The sequence below is a fragment of the Phasianus colchicus genome, chromosome 11, assembly GCF_987193195.1.
Source record: "Phasianus colchicus chromosome 11, bPhaCol1.hap1.1, whole genome shotgun sequence".
Lineage (NCBI taxonomy): Eukaryota > Metazoa > Chordata > Aves > Galliformes > Phasianidae > Phasianus > Phasianus colchicus.
The window spans coordinates 16,926,417-16,946,971 of record NC_143446.1 but is presented as its reverse complement, the minus strand read 5'-3'; the positions used below and the strand labels follow the sequence as shown (position 1 = coordinate 16,946,971).

Below are 20,555 nucleotides of genomic sequence, written 5' to 3'. Positions count from 1 at the left end.
AAAGGAGGTGGCACTGCTGGGACACAGGGTCAGAATGGGCAGAAGCAGAACCTGGGGACCCCTGAGCACCAGTAGCTGAGCATTGAGATTTGGAGGCCATGGGTGTAGAGAGAAGTGCAGGAGTGCATCACCTCTGGCTGCTCGTGGTCTCTGCTGCCTCCTCAAGAAGGGTGAGGGTAACCAGTCCTTGTAACAGAAGAGCTCTCAATTTTAGGATGGCAAAAGCTTCTTTTGCTGTTGCCAAGCTCTCCAGGAGAAGAGCTGCCCCTCTGTCCAGGATGGAGCCACAGAGATCATTCACTGCTTTCCAAATCCATCCACCAACTACCCAGATCATGAGTAAAATAAAAGCAGTGGCAGATTCCTCCTAACTCTTCCCTTCCTGTATCAGTGATGTGCATTTGTGAGGCAGAGCTTTGAGTCAGCACTGCTTCGTTTCTCTTCTAGTCGCTCCCAGGGGAGAGAGCCTCTTGGTAATAGGAGCTGCATCGGTTCAGAAAAGAATACAGTTCTGTTCCCTTCTCAAATGACATATGACTATCAGACATCTCATGAGTTCTCTGAGTGGGCACATGAATTGAACCTTTTAGGAGTCGCAGTGATTAATGGCCTGGTGGGTAGGAAGCAGGCGCTCATTACAGGTCTGGGATCTGCTGCTGGAATTAAGTAGCTGCCATGGCAGTGATGCCCTTGTACCCTTCTGAGCTGTGCTGTGAACGTCACCAGCACGGCGAGAAAAAGGAAGCAGAGTTCACCGCAGGGTGGGTTAGGGGATTTTTATACTTTTGTGTTTGTTGCTGACGTGTGGGTGTGAGGTTTGGGGTTTTTTTTGGTGTTGTTTTCTTTGTTTGTTTGTTTCAGCACAAACACAGGAAATGTTCTAATGAGCCTTGTAAGTTAGCCCTTCTTGCCTTGCGTGGAAGCAATTTGGAGGGACTGTGGGCATGTTGGCGTGGCTGCAGTGCTCACGTCCTGCTGGTGCCCACAGGTGGGGCTGAGCTGCTGGGGGGGATCTTTCCCCTGTATGCAGTGTTCTGTAGAGGATGGAAGCCACCGGGCTGCCCTGGCCTGTTCCTTGCAGGAAGCTGGGTCGTGCTCCCTTGGGCCAGCCCTGCAGCACAGACCAGAAGGCAGAGGGCTTACTGTGTGCTGATGGGAGCTGAAGGCACAGCCCCAGAGCCCGGAGCAGGGGACGATGCCAGCTCACCCCCTGCACATCTCATCTTGTGAGATCTGTGCGTGTTGCTTCTCTCCTCGTCCTCTCTAGTGGGCTGTAAACCAGCACAGCAGCTGGCAGTGACAGGGTGCCCAGCAGCACGGAGCGCTGGGTTTGCTTCTGAAAGCAAAATGGTGAAGCAAGGTTTTTTTGTTGGTTTTTTTTTCTAACTTGATGTTCTGTATTAGACATAGACTGTTTTTAAACATCAGCATGTGTTCTTCTGCTTTGATGTTTTCCACAAAGAGGATTCTGCCTTGCACTTTAACAAATAGTCCCATGTTCCCCTGCGTTGCTTTATACTCCTAATGATGCTGCTTACTCAAATAAATGCATACACGCACATGCATTTAAAATGCAACGTTCCCCACTGAAACAGAACAGAACTGATCTTTTTTAGTGATCTCCTGTGCCGGAATGTTCATGTTTTGAAATTAAAATGGATTCTCCTTATCTTCTCGTAGCCCTTTGATCCATTGCCTGTGGCTGGATGGTGGTGGTGGGGGCTGGGGAAGCCCAGTGCTGTGTGGCACCGCCAGCACCACTCTGCCCGTGCTGAGCCCCCAGCGCCTACGTCCCTCTGTGGGATGCTCCAGGCCATGCCCCGAGCACACCGTGCTGTCTCAGGTCCTCCTGGTCTGGAAGCTTCTGGAAACTCTGCAGCAGTGCCTGCTGTCCAGACATCCCCTCTTCCATCCTGCAGGAACTGACCTGGGTGTTGGGCTGGGCTCCCCGCAGCCATCCCAGCTCCACGCAGGTTTGGTTGGCTCTGCTTTTCCCGGTGGCTGCTCAGTTCGGTTGCAAGTAGTGAACTGAAGAGCTTGGTTGTTGGACTTTCCTGCCAGGTCTGTGCATGTCAGTGCTGTCACAACCGGTCTCACTGATGAGTCAGTTCCTTTTCTTCCCTTTTTCTAATGACGAGTTTACAGCTAGTGCACCCATTAGTGTGTGCAGGGGGCTGGCGTAGAACTGCAGAGACACATGTGCATGTATCAGATGCTGAAGAGCGGCGTTCTTGTTATATATATAGCTCTGCTGTGTTCCTACTTACATTTCAATTTTATAATCCGTTCCAGAAGATTTGGACAAAAATACCGTAGTGTGAGAGAGCGTTAGATTCTGGATTCTTCACATAATAATTCTTAGTGAGGAAACTAGTAAATAAAGCTTCAGCATGGGCAAGGTGACATCTTCCCTACTTTGAGGAGTTGGACTTGGGGTGTAGATTTATGGAGGGTAAAATAAAGGATGAGGAGAAACAGGAGCAGAACTGTGTTTTATTTTTTTAGTTTATTGCTAAAATGTATGAATCGGCCTTTTTTGTTTGTTTTATTGGGGTGATTATATACGGTCTATCTTTACGTGTATACGTTTTAGAGCTGGTGGGCCTGCCGTGATTAAATGTTTGCTTTGAATACGTGTCCGGCGTGCTAACTTCTCACAGCAGAAAGTTGTTAAATGCATTTTTATATGAGGGAGGCAAAAAGAAAAAGAGATTGTTAAGTGTATGGAAACCCTTATTGGCTGAATTATATAACTGAATTCATTCAGCATGCTCGGTGGATCTTGTTCTCCTTTCAGTATTGCCACTCTGTTCATCACCCCTTTTAGTGCTTTAGGCATATGGCATGCAGTACATCCAGGGAAGTGTCAACAATATGGCATATGTTATACATACTGATCTTGATACACCGTAGAAAATAATGGGCCTAACTTTAAAAGGCACAGTGCTAAGAATAGAGCGTGCTGCAACATGCAGACAGCGAATCCGCCATGAATGTCATGTTTGAAGACAAGAAGAGCTGTAGTTTTCGTTCCTCCTGTGGCTCGCGGAGCCTCGGCGTTCTGCACAGCAGAGACGTTGTGGTCGGGCGGGGGCAGGCGGGGGCACCTCTGCAGGACGTGGGGCCGGCGGGCACTGCGCCCGTGTTGCACCCACTGCACTCGTGGTGCGTTTCGGTGCTGGAGTGCACTGCACTGCAGTGGGGGCGCGGAGCAGTGCGTGCACCTGACGCTGTCTGCAGGTACAGGGCCTGGGGCCGTGCTCAGTGCCCAGGAGCCGGCAGAGGAGCAGGAGAGCTGGCACTTGGCTCCGTCGCAGCGCTGCCAAGGAGCTGCACGGCAGATTGTTCTGCCTGCATGAGGAGCATGGCAGTGGGAGTGAGTGGCTGCGGGCTCCTGCAGAGGGCTGCCCTGTAGGGCTGACGCATGAGTAGGGTGAGGTGCTGACGCTTCTCTGCTCCGTCTAGCTCTCAAGTCCCTCTGTCGCCCAGCTCCCTGTTTCACAGCAGCCTGGTAACATGCCTTGCAAGATTATAGAAAAGTGTAAACCAGGGTCCTGAAGACTGTTCAGAGGAGATCCATCTTTAGAATAAATGATTCATGCTGCGCTATACGTGTGCGTGTATGTGTGTGCCGGCACTGCTCTCGCTGTGCTGCGCTGGCTCTGGAGCTGCAACATCTGAAGTGCAGAGGAGCAGCAAGTGGAGGAAGAAATCCCTGCTTTCCAACAAAGAGCGAGTGCTCCTCTGTTATCTGAGTGGCCGCTTTGGCTATTGGTGGTATTGGCAGAACTGCGCGGATCGCCACGAGGATAGAAGGGAACAACAAAATATTTATTTTTAATCTTCGTTGAATGGTGAACGTTTTGTGCATGTTTATGAGGGTTAAACATTAATAGCAGATGTTGTTAATGAATAGAAGGCTAGAGCCAGCTTCTGAGACCTTTCAGTTCGTACATGAATTTTCTGGTCGATGACAATACTTGTAACACGCCTAATTACGAAGCAGTGTTCTAATCAAGCCTTGAATAACAGAAGAATTTCCCCTCCTCTTTTGCGGTTATTTCAGTGGCACACACACAGATCGCTTCAGTGCCTGCGCTTATTCTTAGTGATTTTTCTTTTCCTAGAACAGCCACTGAGGTTTCCCCCCGCGCAGCCCATGCCGTGGCGCGAGCAGCGGTGCTGCCCACCGCCGTGGTGCCGGCCCCGAGGCTGTCCCGCCTCGCCGTGCTTCCAGGTGAAGTACGTGGAAGTGATTATAGGTAATAAATATCTTTTTTTTTTTAACTTATTGCAGAGGCAGTTTTTCCCCTGTTAATGAGGGTAATTTGACTTGGTTGAAGGATTGCAGTTCTTAAGAATTAATGCAGCAATCCAATTCAAAGATTTAAAGAGATCTAAGATTTTTCACAGGTCGTGTGCTTGTGAATGTGCTCCTATCACATAGCAGCTAATGGACTTGAACAACAGTCTGTCATTTACTGTTACCTCAGTGTATAGCAGCTTTGCCCTTGATAGCAAGTATACTTTCCCAGCGGCGCGGGTTATTTCGGAGCGCGGTATGTGGGTACCACTCTGAGGAGACGGGATCCAATTTCTAACAGCCCTAATTACTGCACAGAGCAAGGCTGCCTTTCTGACTTTCTTAATTAAGCGTTCGGATTCTAATCTGCACAATGTGAAGTATTTTATGCCCAAAGAGCCGATTCCTCCTTTTTTCTAATTTGTCTGTATGTGTACATGTACATAAGATAATTTCCGTATTGTGTTTTCGCTGTATCAATGTGCAGGGATTAATTACACAAGTACAGAAGTGTTAGGCGCCTGCTTCCATAAGGTCCCATTATTTTTAGGGATGCATTATTACCTTTTTACAGTGTTTTGTAATGACTTATTTGTAAATGCTGTTGGAAATGCTCTAATTTCTTGATCCTATTATGCTCTTGGATATTAAAAATCCTATTTTAAGGTAATTAGAAGGATTCTCTTGTATTTAAATGTGTGTTCTCTAGACAGTGTCACTCTATACTCTGCACACAAGAACCTTTGTTCCTTAATTAGAAAAAGGACTAGAGCTCATTAATTGTGGGTACAAAGTGATGTCTGCTCAAATGGAGAAGCAATAATACAGTTTAAATAATGATTGATCCTACATTTTAAGTCCTGCACTGTTTCGTATTGGTAGTGATAAATAAGCAATGTATTGCTCAGTTTCCGAAGCACCGTGGTAAGGTTTTTATTGAAAGATCTCTTTTTGCAAGGATAAACCTCTGTGGGGCATGATAAATAAAGGATGGATGGCACAGGCACTGTGCCTGCCATTTAGAAAAGTCAGCATTTGTCACCAGCCGCACATCGTGATAGCTGAGATGCGGGGTAACTCCACCCCATGCTTCACCAAACGAAGAAATGGTGGAAGCTGCGCAGTTAAAAGCAGTTTGGATCTAGGCCTTACAGAGCTTTATCGTGATGAAAAGAATATTTTAATTACAGCTCGCAAACAGGATGAGTTATAAACGTTTGAGTGTTTCACAAAGTGTTGCTTTGGAGGCTGGAGATGGGTGTACTTTGTTCTCTGGTTTACCATCTTCCGTCTGTCCCCTCGGGAGGGACAGACGTGGGAAGGTGGCCCTGTACCAAAGACCGGGGGCCATCAAAGCATGCAGCAGAGGCAGTTCCCAAAATCAGGAGCTGGCACTGAGCTTGGTGCTCCTGCTGCTCTCCCAGCAGGGTGGGATGAGGGCTTGAAGCTGAGGTCTTCGGTCACTGTTGGCTTTCCCTAAATGTGGTTTGGTTACAGCATGCCGTTGGGCCCCTGCCTCACCTCCAAGGCTGGATGAAGGGAGGGTAGGTCTGATTTTCCTTATTTCCTAAACCTGGTGAAAAAGCACATCAACAAAGCTGAGCATTTCTTGCAGCTGGGATAGGTTGGCTGGAAGCTGGAGTCAGGAAGCTGCTTTTTCCTGCTTGTGGCCTCGCCGATCCTAATGGTGCATGCTGGGGGCAGGGAGCACGTTCCACTCGGAGTCTGTCAGCCCCTGAAAATGAGGGCTTTCGGGGTAACCTTCTGTGCTGCATTCCTCCTGGTGAGAAAGAAAAATAGTTTTTAAAAGATAAAAAACCTGTTCTTCAATTGACTATGCAAAAATCTTATTGCGGTATTTATTCCAAACCTGCACACATAATGTTCAGTCAAGGAGAAAACAGCAAAAAACAGTTGTTGATGGACTTAGCAGAGAACTGGATTAAATAAGCATTAGTCTACTGAAGCTGATTACAGGAATATGAAAATGCAGTATCTTAATGGTACATATTTTCATGTGGCAGCTCAGTTGCCTTTCATTTTGCAGCTAATATGTCTATTCTTATGAGTCATTTACTTCTTTAATTACCTTTTGCAGGCAAGGCACCATGGTATATTAATGTGAATGATTTTTACTGCCAGTTTATCATACAATGCCCCAGAAGTTGAAAGGCGTAATTGACTTGGAAGAGCAGCTCATGAAGGAAACAATATTTAGTTGACAGTTTTCCTTGTACTCTCTGTTGACGTTTATGAGTTTACACTATGCTAAAGGAGTAATAAACACAATTTTCTTTCAATAACAGGAAAGAGTAGCTTTTAAAATACATTTGTGGAAAACAGATTTGTTCATTTCTTGAATAATATAAAATAATGTGTTTCCGGCGATGAGATGTATATAAGATTGTCAATTGAATTAAACCTTGGAAGGTGCATTTACAACCTGCCTTGGAGCGTTAAAAGATATTAGGGTGCATATGAATGGAATCAATTTAATGAATATTTAAATTATACGCAGATTTGGATAAATCACGCTCAGGCCCGCGCGTGAGATTGCTTGGCGGCCTGCTGGTGCCTCTGAGTGCCAAAGTTTCAGGTGGGAATTCCAGGGAAGGCTTCCCCGTTCCTGGAGATGGAGGAGCACTGGCAGAGAGCCCCCCGAAGCCTCGGGGGGGGATTACCGCAGGAGCTGTCTGTGACTTCCCCGAAGCCGTGGGCTCGAGGAGGCTTTAGCATGCAGCCTCGCCATCCGTCAAAGCCCATTTTCCTCTGGAACGCTCCTTTTATTGAATTGACCTTGTCAAATCGCAGATCCTCATTTCAGGCATCCCCGGGACCACGCACAGGTACGATTCATCATCCCGCCCCTCTTTCATTAATTTAAAGGCACACATCCCCACGGCAGGCTCTCCCTGCGCGGCTCACACAGAGTTAAACTTTTCACAGTTTTCCACGATTGTTTGCAGTTCAGCCCTGCGCAACATAATGAAAGTTTTCGAGCCATCTGTTGTTAAGCTGGCGGTGAGCAAGGCCAGTATATCCAAACAGAGCGCTGGCCTGCTGTAAACCCAACCTGTCAGCTCGGCATAGCTGCGCTGACCCTGCCGGGCGCGGGGCCGCCGCCGTACCAGGCACGGGCTGCGCGCTGCTTCCTCGGGACGGCGCGGGGGGACCCTGTTTACTTTTTCCACTTAGCGTTCCTCCCACAGCCCTGAGCTGGTTTATACTAAATCTTTAAATTGACACTGTTTTTGCAGTGCCGAGCTTTTTTCTTTCTTTCTTTCGTTCTTTTTTTTTTTTCCTTCCAGGCTGAGGGGAAGACCCCACCGTTGGGGGAATTGCGGCTTTTCAGAGATGAGCTGAGGGGCAACTGCTTTGTGCGTGTGTGCTGTGTGTTGTCTCTCCGTAGCGAGAGGCATGTTCACAAGCATCCCAGCTCGATCCGGCTCCCATTGTTCCCTTTGTTCTGTTATTTAAGGTCGGTCCCTCATTTGCTTCTGAGGGCTGGGAGCAGCAGTGAGGTAGGGTGCAGCACCAGTGCCCACTGTCCTGCCATGGGCATCCGGATGACATCTGAGCCACAACCTGGCTCAGTCTGCAGCAGCCTTCCTCCTCCAGTTGGCCTTCCCTCAGTTGGGTAATAGGGAGTTCAAAACTTTCTGAGCAAAACAACAGAGATGTTGTGTCCTCTGCTAGCAGGGATGTGGGGTCGGGTGCTGTTCTCCTCTCCTGTTTGTGCTTGGTATGCACTGGGCTGGCCACCCCTCCTGTGCCTGTGCTCCTGCTGCTCTTGTTCCTCACATTTCTTCCATTTCTTCTTCCTACAGAAAAGCTGGTTTGTTTATTCCTGTTGGTCAGGGAGATGATACATGTCATTTCCCTGCTAATCTTCAGCCAGTGTAAGCTTTACCCCTTCTTAGTAATGGCATCAAAACACAAAGGGCCTGTGCCAGGAAAGTGAGTTACCTGTTTTCAGTGTTTGTTTTTTGGACTAGACCAACAGTAAATACCTTCATGCCACCGCTTCTGCCAAAATCACTTTTTCTACTTTGTTTTCTGCACTTCAGCCATGCCTGCCCACCTTCCTTCCCTCCTGGTTCTTGGGAAGCAGGACGGGCACTCAGTGCCCCCAGTGGGGAATGGCTGCGTGGGGACGTGAGCTCAGCCCCTGCCAGGGCCCTTGGGGCAGGGGGAGCGGCGTGGGCACACAACGCTCAATTCAAAATGGAAATGACTGCACTTAGGAGGAAACCCCATCCAGCTCTAATCTGTTTGTAAGGTGACTGACACGTAAAGTGCTTTTTTGTTTTAAGGTAGGAGAAAATGCATTCAGGATAGAGTTTCTGGTATAAATGTCAGGTGTAACGCAGTGCACGCTCACTCGAAAAGTCAAGCAGATAACCTTGGCATTTAGGGCCGTTGCCTTGGATAAAATGAAATTGTATTTTGTTTTTAAAAAGGAGGACTACATTAAGAGGTCACCTATTAGCCGTGTTTTTGCTGGCTGTCTGAAACTGGGCCCTACTGTCTATTAAACTCAAACCACTGTGTAAACATTCCTGTGTTGTTCCTGGTCTCCACAATGGCCGAGGGGATCAGGTTTCACCTGCCTGCACATCTTCAAGCAATTAAAGCAATTAGCTTGAAGCCATTTCACATTCAAGGTCTACTGTGACATTCAAGTCCAGAAGAAGGCTAAGGGAAAAGAAGAAAGGATATGGGAGGGCCGCTGTGCAGTGCTGTGAGCAGATAACACACGAGGGGCTTCCAGGCCTGCTGCTAAAAAGGACACGCACCCAGTGGGCCTCTAAATTGTATCCATGTTGGGCTGGGAAAAATCGTACCCAAGTTATGTGCTGGGAAGGAGGGGGAGAAGTGAGGAGGAGGGAGAGGGCAACAGCAGTTTTGGGCAGCATTTGTGTGAAATAGCATGGTGTCAGTGTTATTTACCAACATTTCTCCTGGCACAGAGATCGTACTTTTCTTCTAATTTATGTGAGGATTTCTGTTTGGTGTTTACATTGTAAAACTGCCCTCGTTCTGGTTAATGTATCAGTGACAGTGACATTCAGCGCCCAGTTAGGTATTCTAGCAGTACGTCTTGAAAGCTGCTATTTTTTAAAAGGTTGGTGCAGATTAGTGGTGACCTTAAAAGATTAAACTGGTACAGTTTAAAGATAAATAATCAGCCTTTAGCACATTAGATAGCTACATAAGCATGACAGAAGGTGACTTTCTTACAACAGTTTCAGGATCCAGGAAGCATTTGTACATTTGTGAGTTGGCTGGGCAGGGAACGGTGTTTTGTAGGAAGCAAGACATAAACTGATTGCAGCACTTCAAATTGGTTAATACAGTTTTAAATCCACAGTTTTCCTGTTGGTTTTATTATGCAGAAGAGGCTAATTTTAAAAGCTCTGCCTGCTGCAAAGGAAGATCTTGCTTTGCTGTCCCGGAGGGTGTTCTTAATCAGAAATAACCGCAGGCTAAATTATAATGTGGAATCCTGCTGCCCTTTAACCTAACGCTGCTGCTCGGTCGGTGTTTGTTAACAAACAGCTCTAAGTACAAAATTGTTTGAGAATTACTTTTTCATTATATTTGCTGACTTCAATTAGAATAAGAAGCTTATTTGGGGAAGAAGAATTAAAAATGTATGGGTTTTTTCTAGAGAAAGTTTCAGCAATTGTTTCCCTGTGAGCATCGTCTTCGGTGCAGAGCTGTAGGCTCCGTGGCACACGTAATTCAATTGAAATGAAATTATCTTCTGAACTGATGGCATACACCAGCGGGAGAGGCAGAGCTTGGGAGCATCCCAGGGCTCAGCGCAGTGCAGAGCTGGAGCAGGAGCACATCCCGTGGAGACGGGGAGCAGCACAGGCTGGGGGCTCTGTGCCAGGGGTTGTGCCCTGGCTTCCAGCAGGGCAGCCCCTATTCCAGCCCTGTGCTCTTTGGGGGGCACGAGCAGCACAGCGTCCTGGTGATCTTTTGCTTTGAATGACGTGTAATTGCGATGCACGCTTGGTGAACTAATTGGTGAGTTAGGGTGGAAGTGCTGAGTCGGTGGAGGTACCCAAACCGCCCCGATTCCTCCTCAGTTTATGTGCAGGAGAGGGAGCACAGCAGGGCGCAGTGAGGAGGTGATGCCTCTGCATGGCAGATCTTTCCCATTTTTTTTCTAGCTTAGTCTTCTGTTTCTATGATCTGCCTTTTGAACTGTTTTTGTGGCTGATCAGTTCCACCTAATATGTCTCTTGATTTCTGCTATTGTAATACTCAGACGACATGCTGTTCTCTTCATTTTTATAAGCTTTAGATGCTCCTGCCTGTCATATTCTGGCGGTTTATCTTCAGCGTCTGGATTTGCTTTCAGACTTGCATGTCTATCAAGCTGCTGTTGCTTTGAATGTGAGATCAAAAGAAGATGAATTCCAGTAAAAAATTTCCTTGTATGAAGAAAAGATTGGGGGCCTATGTAAACATCCCGGTGACAGCTCCCAATGAGTTATTTTAGCAGAGCATTAGCACCCAGAATGACAGACAGTCCGACACTACACGCTCGGTAACAAATCAGTCCTTCAGTGGCAGCAGTGCGTTGCCACAACAGCAATACATTTTCTAAAGGCATCCTGTCCCTCTTTCCTATTGAACATGGCTTTTGGGCTGCTCATCGCTGCCCAAACTGCTTTCGAGTGCCCCAGTTGACTCTCGGTGACAATATCTGCGTCGTGTCACCGATATGGCAGACAGAGCTCTGATGGTTGGGTGGGGAGAGGGGTGTTATGCAGCACCGCTAAGTGGGGGAGTTGGTGGTGGGAGGGATGAGGCTGTGGGGGAAGGCCGTGCGCATGGGATGGATGCTGGCTGCGCGTCCCGAGCCGAGACAAGTTGCATTTTTTTGGTGATTGTTTATATTTCTGTTCACGCAGTTGGACAAAAAATAGCTCTCGCAGCCCGGGCAGCCTCGTGGGGCGATATTCAGGGAAAGTCAGGATGCTACAGGGTGGGAGAGTCAGCCGTGGCTGAAGCTGTGTGCAAACAGCTTTGCCTTTTGCAGAAGCGAGGTGTGTGCTTTGCTGCCGTTTGGTCTGGCTGGGGGCGTAATTAGTTCTGCATGTCTCTGCTTAAGGATGGGGGTTTCACAGGGCAGGGTCGCTCTGTCTCTGTGTGTTGCTCAGTGTTACAGCCGGCTCCGACATTACCTGCTAACTCCGGCCGGACCCTCGGCCTCGCAGGCAAAGAATTAGTGCAGGAATTCTTGTGGTTTCTTTGTCATTTAATAAAAGCAGACGCTGCTACTGTGGAGGCAAAGCCTCCTGCGGAGGGCAGAGCTCCAGCGCCTTCTCCCTGCAGCCTGCGCTCGGCTGCACGGCACTTCCTGTTTATTCAAACATCTTTTTGCCATTCTTCAGCCCCCGCTGCACAGAAACAGCCAGAACGCATCTCCAGCGCAAGGACAGAAAGCTGAAGGCAGACAGTAAGAGCTTACTCTGTTCAACTCCTCATTCTCCCCGCGAGCGCTCAGAGCGCAGCAGCAGCGCGCGGCCGGGCTGAACTTTGCTGTCCCCACTGCAGCAGGAGGGGAATGGCTGGGGTTACTGCTGGGAGCTGGGGCTGCTGCTGGCAGAAGGGAGGGTGTCTGGCACGGGTTGGGAGCCCTGGTGAGGGCCGGAGCACGGCTGCCTTCAGGTGCCACCAAGCAGCCCACTGTCATATCCCCTCTGCGGTGGCTTCTCTGCATGTTTGTACAAGTGGCCAAAAAAAAAAAAAAAAACGTAACAATAAAGCAGATGCGGTTGTTTGGCTGCTGGGGAGGAAGAGAGGTGTGAGTCCACAGAGCCTTGTTTTGTTTTCCTCAACTTGTTTGCATCTGGCAGTGCTCGCGAATCAGCCTCACTAATATTTGTACCAATTTCATGCTAATAAAAGTCAGGCTGCTGAAACAAGCGTGGCTATTATCTTGTTCCTATTACTATTGTTTAGACCTGTGGTGCTGCAGAGGGAGAGGGGAAGCACGCTCACACCGGGGAATGGCTGTTACTTTCTCTTGTGAGGGATGTGCTGCAGTTGTCCAGTGTTGCGCGGTCTTTGGGCTCCGAGGACAGCAGAGGTCCTCCTGCTAACCAGTGTTGCAACACATCTGCTTGTTGTTCTCCTCTCTGTTCAAACAACTTAAAAAGCCACGTGATATTTCAGGGTTGTTTCTCTCAGAGCCCACCAGGATGGCAGGCAACTTGGGAGCATTCTGTGCCGCAGAGCGAGAGAGGAGGGGTGCGAGCGCCTGCCCCGTGGGGCACCCCGTCCTGCTGGGGCCGGCCCTGCCTCTCCCAGCTCCTAGCACAGTTTCACGTTTTAAACTGTAAAACCCCATCTTCCTCAAAAAGAGAGTGAGGGAGAGAGAAATCCAGCTGTGTGAGCAGCCAAACCGCAAGTACAACAAACATATTTTTAAAATATATTGCTAGTCTGGCTTTTTAATGTTCAGAAGTTGTTCTACTTTGCAGGAAAAAAAAATGGTGTTTGCAACTGCCTTAAGGACAATTTGTTTAACAGTAGGAGTAATTGCATGGGGAAAATGGAAAGAGTGACTGAAGTTATTTACTCAGATGTTAGTGTAGGTGTGGGGCAGAGAACTCGCTGTGGGAACAGTGGGCTGCTTTTCTTGGTATCTCAGTCTATTTGATGACCATCAAATTTCCCAGCTCACTGGTTTTGTTTTTTCTGGATGGCATGTTTGATTATTTATCAGAAGGGAAAGGGAGTAGCTGAAGCAAATAAACATGTGACCGAGCTGTGTTTTGTTTTCCACTCAGAAGGCCGTGCCCTTTAACAGATACACAGAAAATAATAAACGTATTGTTTTATGATAAAAGGAAATTATGTGTGTCATTTTCTTTAGCGAGGCCATTAACCCCTTGTGCTCAGTGGTCTCCACCTTCTGGAAGCTTATTAGGTTTGCAGCTGGGAATTAAACGCACTTAAAAATCCCTCTTGTGTGGAATGTTTCCATGGATTACTGCCTCAGCCCTCTGGATTTGCTGGATTTATTACGTAGCCGCCTCTGCCTCGGCACATCCACAGCCCTCTGAGCCGCACTTTGGTCGCAGACGCGGGCCGTGCGGGGCGCTGGTTCCTGAGGGCACTGCTGGGGTCCTTGTTGCAGCGCTGTGTCTGTGCAGGAGGAGCTGCTGCTGCATTTAGGCCGTTATGGAGCGTGTTGTTTTACGTGATTCTTTTCTAAGTGCCGGCCGTGTAGCACATAGCGTGTAGGTTTCCCATGTAATACCAGCTTGGGACAACGCTCATTATCGTCCCTGAATCACTGTCAGGAAGTAAATACAGGTTTGCCTCATCTCTGGGAAGCGACTTGCATGCTTTAGCTGCTTTTACAGGATTAAAAGAAACAAGTTAAGACTGTCATGCACATGAAAGGAACCTGAGCTGGGTTTGTTTCACCTTGTGCAGGTAGGTATAAGTGTAATAGGCCAACTGCCTTCAAACCTGCCTTTGTGCATCACCGGGGGCTTTGCTTTGAGGGAGGGAGAAATGGCAGTGCAGCTACCAGGGAGAGGAAGGGCCTGTAAAATGAGGACCTGAAACTTACATGTGACGTGAGGAAAAAGAGGAAATAAGCAGCTAGGGGCCAGGTGATGTGGCTGGGGACCAGGAGGGTATCGCCAGCTGCCCCCGTGTTCCAGAAGCTAATTTTAGGGACCAGAATGGGGCTGCAGCCCCCTGGGGATGAGGGACCCAAGGGCAGAAGGATGGCTGTGTCCCCATGGTAGCCCTGGGCTGCAGGAGATGAGGGGAGAGAGGTGCAGCTCTGTCTGCAGGGGAAGGCTTCGTCCTGACCCACAGCAGTGAAGGGTTGGCATGTATCCTGAAGCATCAACATTTGTACCCTGGTTTATATTTTTATCTCTCCAAAGGTAGCTGTAAATGCTCTCATTACTATCTGTACAAGCGTCTAATCCTCTCTTTGCATCCTCCCCAGGCTCCTGGCACTGGTGATATCTTGTGACAGTAAGTTCCAGAGGGTAATTATAAGTTGTGTATTAAGAAAGGAAAAAAAAATCCCTTTATCTGTTCTAATTTTTTGTTGTTGTTGTTGCTTCCTGGTTTGGTTTAACATCCCCTTTCTCTTGCGTTATGAGAAATGGCAACCAGCTCCAGATGTACCTTCTCAGGCCGAGTCACAATTTGTGTACTTTTATCATCTCCCCTCTTACTCATCTCCCGCTAAACTAAACACTCCCACCGTTATCAATCTTTTTTCCTATCTGCTGAGGCCTCTAATCACTTTTGTCGCCTCTTTCTGAGCTTTGCCTATTTTTCTGCCCTACCACAGCCTTTAAAACAAGGCTTGGAGGAGCTGCCCTGAGTCAGGCAGCAGCACGCGCTGAAGCCCTGCGCTGTGACTTGCAGCACTGGTTCCCCATGTTGGGGCTGTCCCAGCACCGTGTTTCCTTCGCTCCGCCGGCAGCGGAGATGAGCCACGGTGACGGGCTGTGTTGGTGAGCACAGGTTTGTCACAGGATGTTTTGGAAAACAAGCTTCGGCTGTGTGCCTTGTTTTGTTGACCGCACGGGGAAGCGTGCGAGCAGCTGTATGCAGTGTACTATTTATGTTGTAGCAACAGAAAGGCACTCTTGCTTCTCCCCCCCACCTTACCCTCTTCCCTATTAAAAAATATGAGAACTTCCCGTGCTTTTGACATCCAAGAAAAACGCTGCTCAGCAGTGAATAGTCCTCCAAATATTCAAAGGTCTGGTTCACTTTTGGATAAACACAGTAGTTCAGAATCTGATCTCGAGCCTACAGAAACGAGCTGGAAATCCCATAAGATTTTTTTCATCGCTCAGACATAGTTCAGTTCTGGTTCAGTTTGTGCTGGGAGCCAAGATTTGTATCCTTTCTCATTTTACCAGGATGTGTTGGCCCATCCCTCCTTTCTTGCTGGTACAGACCGCTACATGCTGTGAATCTTGACATGCCAAAATAAAGAGAGCCATTTCTAATGTTTGGGAACTTTTTGCCAGATGCTTTTAAAATGGCTTTGATGAGTCTTGACTGTGACTCTTCAGAAGAGGAGACAGAAGGTGTTTTTACAGTGCAACCGCCTGAGGGTTTCGTTTGTGCCTCAAGAATGGGATTTTTGTAGCCTTTGTCACTGCTGTGGCTGGTTGGGGGCTCACACGTTTTGGGTGCCTGCAGAATTTGACCTCTCCTTCTGCTCTCTGTTGCAGTCTGCTCCCTTCTCTCCCACTCATGTCTCCTGGTATTTGAAGAAAATACCTCGACCACCTTTCCCCCCAGGTTGCTGGAATCTGTGGATAAGGTACCAAGTTAAAATCACGTTTGGAGATGAATCCATTCTTTCCTCCTGTGTGAGGCAGGTCCCTGCCACTAAGCAGAGTCCTGCCAGCCTTGGGGATGGGGACAGGGATGGGAGCACCCAATCTGCTTGTCCTCTGTTGGAATAACCTCATTACCCCTGGGGATGGAGGTGGGCACAGGCAGCTCCATCAGAGAGGTTTGAAAGAAAGCATTTCCAGTGCCTTTTTCTGCAGGGGATCTCCACAGCCAATAGCCAGGATCTATTCCAGAGGAAAGAAGCTAAGTCTGCTGAAAGAAAAAAGCCTCATCTTCTTTCCTTATGACTGAACTATTCTAGGAGATGCTTCAGCACGAGGCATGCTGCCAGCTCCCTTGCTCTGAGCCTGACCCCCGTCACTTCAGGGACAGGATGTGAGTCGGGGTTTGTACACGTGGTCCTCCAGGTCCCTTCTCTTTTTGCAGCATGGGAATCACCAATTAGTCACTTGGCTAAGTGTAGTGTCTGAGCAGAGCCTTCGGGGCCGGCAGATCGCTGTCTTCGAGTGCAGGCTTGCTGCTGCAGCTCTGCTGGCTGAGGAGCTGGCTGGTGGCCCCTTGCTGGGAGCCAGACTTGCAGAGCTGTGGCTGAGTGGGGCTGCAGGAGCCCCCAGCACCCCTTCATGGCACCTTGCAGGGCAGACCGGGGGTTGGGTCTTCAGCTCTTCCCCACCACGGTGCTGGTGTGCTGCACGGCACTGAGGGCCAGGATGGGGGCACAGGGAGGCAGTACACAGCGGCTCGCTTCCCAGTTCTGGAGGAAGATGGAGGGGCTGGGTACGAATGTCAGAGGGAATAAGTGCTGCAAGAACATCTGCTTCTCTCTTTTGCATCTTCTACATTTCATTCCTCCTCTTCGTTTTGGTTCCTTTCCTATCCTCTCTAGTTGGTTCTTCTCACCTCCCCCTGTTCTGTTCCTCCCAGAGGAACAGCACTACCCACTGCTGTCGCTTTGCACTATTTCTTTTTTTTTTTTTTTTTTTTTCCCTTTTGCCTACTGCTCCGCTCCTCGCCGTTTCCACACATTGCTGGGCTCAGGCTGTCGGAGCAGAACTGCAGCAGGGCTCCCCTCCAACGTGCGAGTTCCCTCTGTGCACCCGCCTCCTCCCAGCGCTCCCCTACATCTGCTGCTCCCAGAGAGGAGGTGTCGCGGAGGGGAGCAGAGGAGGCAGGAGTGGGAGAGACACGAGGCAGCTCCGAGCCTCGCTGCATCCGGGCGTCAGAGCTTGCGAGCTGCGTCTTGCTGCTCCGCTCGGAGCAGCTGCAGAGCGAGCGGGGTGTGAGGACAGATGGGAGCTGAGAAGGAAGAGAAAGTGCTGGCTGAGCCTAAATTGCCCCTCGTCCCGCTCTGGAGAAACAAAGGTACTCGTCTTGCTTAGCGGCAGCGAGGAGCCCTTCGGTTTCGGCTGTGCTGGCGCTGGGAGGCCGTTAGCTGCCATGCTGGCAGGCCCTGTGTGCCTCAAGCCACTGGGAAAATTGGGAAAAACCAATGGTGGGAACGTGGCGTGCCCGGGGATGTGGAGCTGGGCTCCTCCAGTGATCCCGGCTGCGTGAGGGTGCGGCCGGGCGTTGTTCTGGGAGGGCAATATGGAGCACCTCGCTTCTGCAGTCTGGGGTGAGGCCAGCACATTTTTTCCAAGGGTAGTTTTTGCCCTTCAAATATCTTCTGTCTCATCTCCCTCTTCTTGTTGTGTTGTGTTTTGTGTTTTAATGACCATAACTGAAATAATGATGATGTTGGCTGGCGAGCAACTTCGCAGATTTACTGCTTACACACTTCAGATGGCCGTGGGACCGGCTCTGATTTCTGGGAACGCTTCCTTCCTCCTTTCTCAAGTTGCTCTCCTGATGGGCAGCTTTGTCCACCTGGAAAGGCCCAAAATCCTTCGGAATTTGGAAAAACACATGGGATTTCATTTTATGCTCTCCCTGCAACTTCTTTGTGCATGGTTCCTCATTGCAGAGGCAGCCAAGCACCCTGGGATGCAGCAGGGTACGGCAGACACAGCTTCTGCTGGGTGCTCATCTCCTGCTTGCCTTGCACCAATGCGTACTCCTCTCCTCGTGTCCTCTGCTTCCCTGCCTTGGCCAGAGCAGGCTTCCCATGCACAGGTGCAGGAACAAGCTTCTCCTCCCACTGGAGTTGCTCCCTCATAGCTGTAGGTCTTCTTAATTCATTGAGAGCTGATTGATATTATTATCAACTCCGGCAGATGGAAAGGGAGGAGCTTGAGTTCTTCTTCCTCAATAGGCTGATGGAAAAACAGTTTGGAAGTCACTGCCTTGTTGAACTGTCTCCAGCGGTGGAACAAGTTAGCAACAGGCTCCATAGGACTGGATCTTGTTACTGTTTTCCTTATGTACTAATACAGTAAGCAAGTATATGGCATTTTAGCAGTACTTCTATTTTTAAAGTTCTGCTCTCTTTTTCCATTGTATTTCCCTGTCTCAGCTCCCATCCCCAGTCAGGACTTTCTGGTCAGTTGAAGGCAGAGGCAGTGCTGCATTCTTACTCTTAGAGCAAAACTTCTCTTTAAGAGGATGGTGAAACAGAAAGATTGAATTGCTTGCGTGAAAATGTCAAATTACACCAGTAACTTCAGTGATAACAGTGCCGGATGTTCTGGGCAAACAACAGCTGGGCAAACAAGTCGCGTTCTGTCTGTCTTGCAATAAAATTGTCTTGGTCATCTCAGGCGTGCACTTTGTTTTTTCCCCAATGCTTCACTAGTTGGCAAACAGCAAGGACTGCCACTGCCCTGAGCACAGGGAGAGAGGGTCCAGAGGAGCTTTCTGGCTCCGTACTGCCATGGCTTGGATCTGGACATCGTTCAGTGAGTCTGGATTCACCTCACAGGCAGCTTGGTGCTAACATTTTACCCAGGTTAGGTGGCCGTCAACGTTTGTTCCCAAATACCATTCCAAGTTTGTGTAATGTCTCTAAAATGCAACATTTCAACTGCCTTCTTACTGTTCTGTTTTACGCAAGAAAATCTCCTTATCTCTCGGTGATTTCCAGCGGATAAGAAATCATCTCAGGACTTTAGCCGTATCTTGCATTTAGGCGTAGCACAGAGCAGAATCAAGATGACTCGGTTGGTAGCGAGCTTTTTACTGAAGTCATCTTTTGAAATCTGTGTTGATAGCAACCCCAAATTGTTTGCTTCTTACAGTTAGACAAGGACTGTGGCACTTAGGAGATGCGCTTGTTAGGGGATGCTTTTCTTTCCCTCCCTTCGGTAAGTGGAGGGATTTTCTGTTTGCTGTGCAGAAGGGAAGATGATTGCCAATGCTGTGTGGTGTCTGTTGGAGGCTGGCATTGCTGCTTGGGTGTATTTGTTCCATGAGCTTGGGTGGCATCGGGTGCTCTTGATGTCCCTACCTGCTGGCTGCTAGCGAGTGCACTGTTGCACCGGTTGTGGCTGATTTACTGCAGCCCCAGCACTTGTTCACTTGTGGAAGTGCACGCATGTCGTGTGGATTTAGGTGGTAGCTATGGCAGTCGGGAGGAATGCATGAGAAGAGCTTGGAGATGTCAGAGCACCCGCTCGCGAGGAGAGGGCCACATTAGTAGAGCTGCTGGCTAGCGGTAAATAGTCCTGGCACCCTTGTTTCGGGACTTGGCAGCAGGAGGAGTTGAACCGAGTCCAGCTTTACTCTCTACTGCCTGTTCAGTAAGTTGAGGACAAGGCAGATGATTAAGGAAATGTGGGGAAACTGCTACAGAAGCTTTTGGAAAGATAAGAGACTTCGGTCTCCATGTCTGACAGTCTGGCACTTTTCACTAGCATTGAATTCACATGCAAATCAAACGCAACATCTACTCCCACAGGAAGCTTTATTAATGTACAGGCCTGCTCGTGAATCTCTGTGCTGATGAGAGTTGTGGGACCGACTTTATCGTCAAATTGATTTCCCTCTGCATCATCACTGGTGTGCAGTGTGGCCGAGCAGTTTTCTGAACAGAGCTAGCTGTCCTTCACACATCCCATTGTGTGCAAGGGGTGTGGATGAGGCTTTGAAGGGATGGAGTAGGTGTACTTGTTGCAAGATGGGAAGGAGTGAGCAGTGAAATCCAGAAAGGATGAGTTGGGATCCCACCACAGACACAGTAGTTTGACACATATGTTTGGTGAGAATGAGATCTGTGCTGCAAACAACCTTCCACATCTTAAACCCAGGCTCGTCATAAGCTTAGCTTTTATTGCTGCCACTTATTGATGAACAGAAGAACAGCACCTTGAGAGAAAAGCTGAGGGAAATGCTGTATCAAGCCACAATCCGCCAAGCTGTGCACTCACCTACACCTCTGTCGTCCTGCCTTTGCTGCTCCTGTCCATCCACACCGCTCCTCACAGCTGCCTCATCTGTCCCTGGGTGGTGCATGGCTGTGTGGGTGCGACAGGAGCAGGGCAGAGCATTGAGTGCTCCCCTAGTTCCACACCAGCAGGCAGAGACCCACGCCGGCCCGGCCAGCACCAGCAGAAAGCAGGCATTTCTTGCACGGCTACTCGTTTCTGGGAATCTTCAAACATTTCTGGCAGCCAATTTTAGTTGTGCAACCTCTCAGCTGCCAGAACGGATAGAATATGATCATATCACATGAAATGCATGCAGGGTCTGCTATAGCAACTGTATTTCAAAGAGACAACACATATGGTGGCTGGTTCTTTTTGGAATAATATCTATAAGTTGATGATGTTTTATTCAAAAAGGCTGTAGCTTGAAAGGTTACGGATGTTCTGATTGTTTAGTGTATGATTAAAGAAAGGCTTCCGTGGTTTTTTTGGCCTGTTGAATCCAATTACTGGGAAGTAAAATGATCATTTGATTGCACATTTACCTGGAATTATTCTTCTGCAGAGCCAGTCTTAATAAT

The 20,555-nt window shown here is 48.8% G+C and overlaps 1 protein-coding gene across 14 annotated transcripts in view; it reads left to right on the top strand.

Annotated features, from left to right (window-relative positions):
• Positions 1–20,555, top strand: part of FOXP1 (forkhead box P1) — a 341,764-nt gene that overhangs the window by 215,166 nt on the left and 106,043 nt on the right. Inside the window, exon 1 of one of the 14 annotated variants that reach the window (XM_090148438.1) lies at positions 10,767–11,780. The exons of 12 other annotated variants lie outside the window; for them this stretch is intronic. The gene's annotated coding sequence lies outside the window, so the exon portion shown is untranslated. Of the gene's footprint in view, positions 1–10,766; positions 12,735–20,555 lie in introns of those variants that run through there. One more of the 14 variants, XM_090148439.1, reaches the window with a different exon arrangement.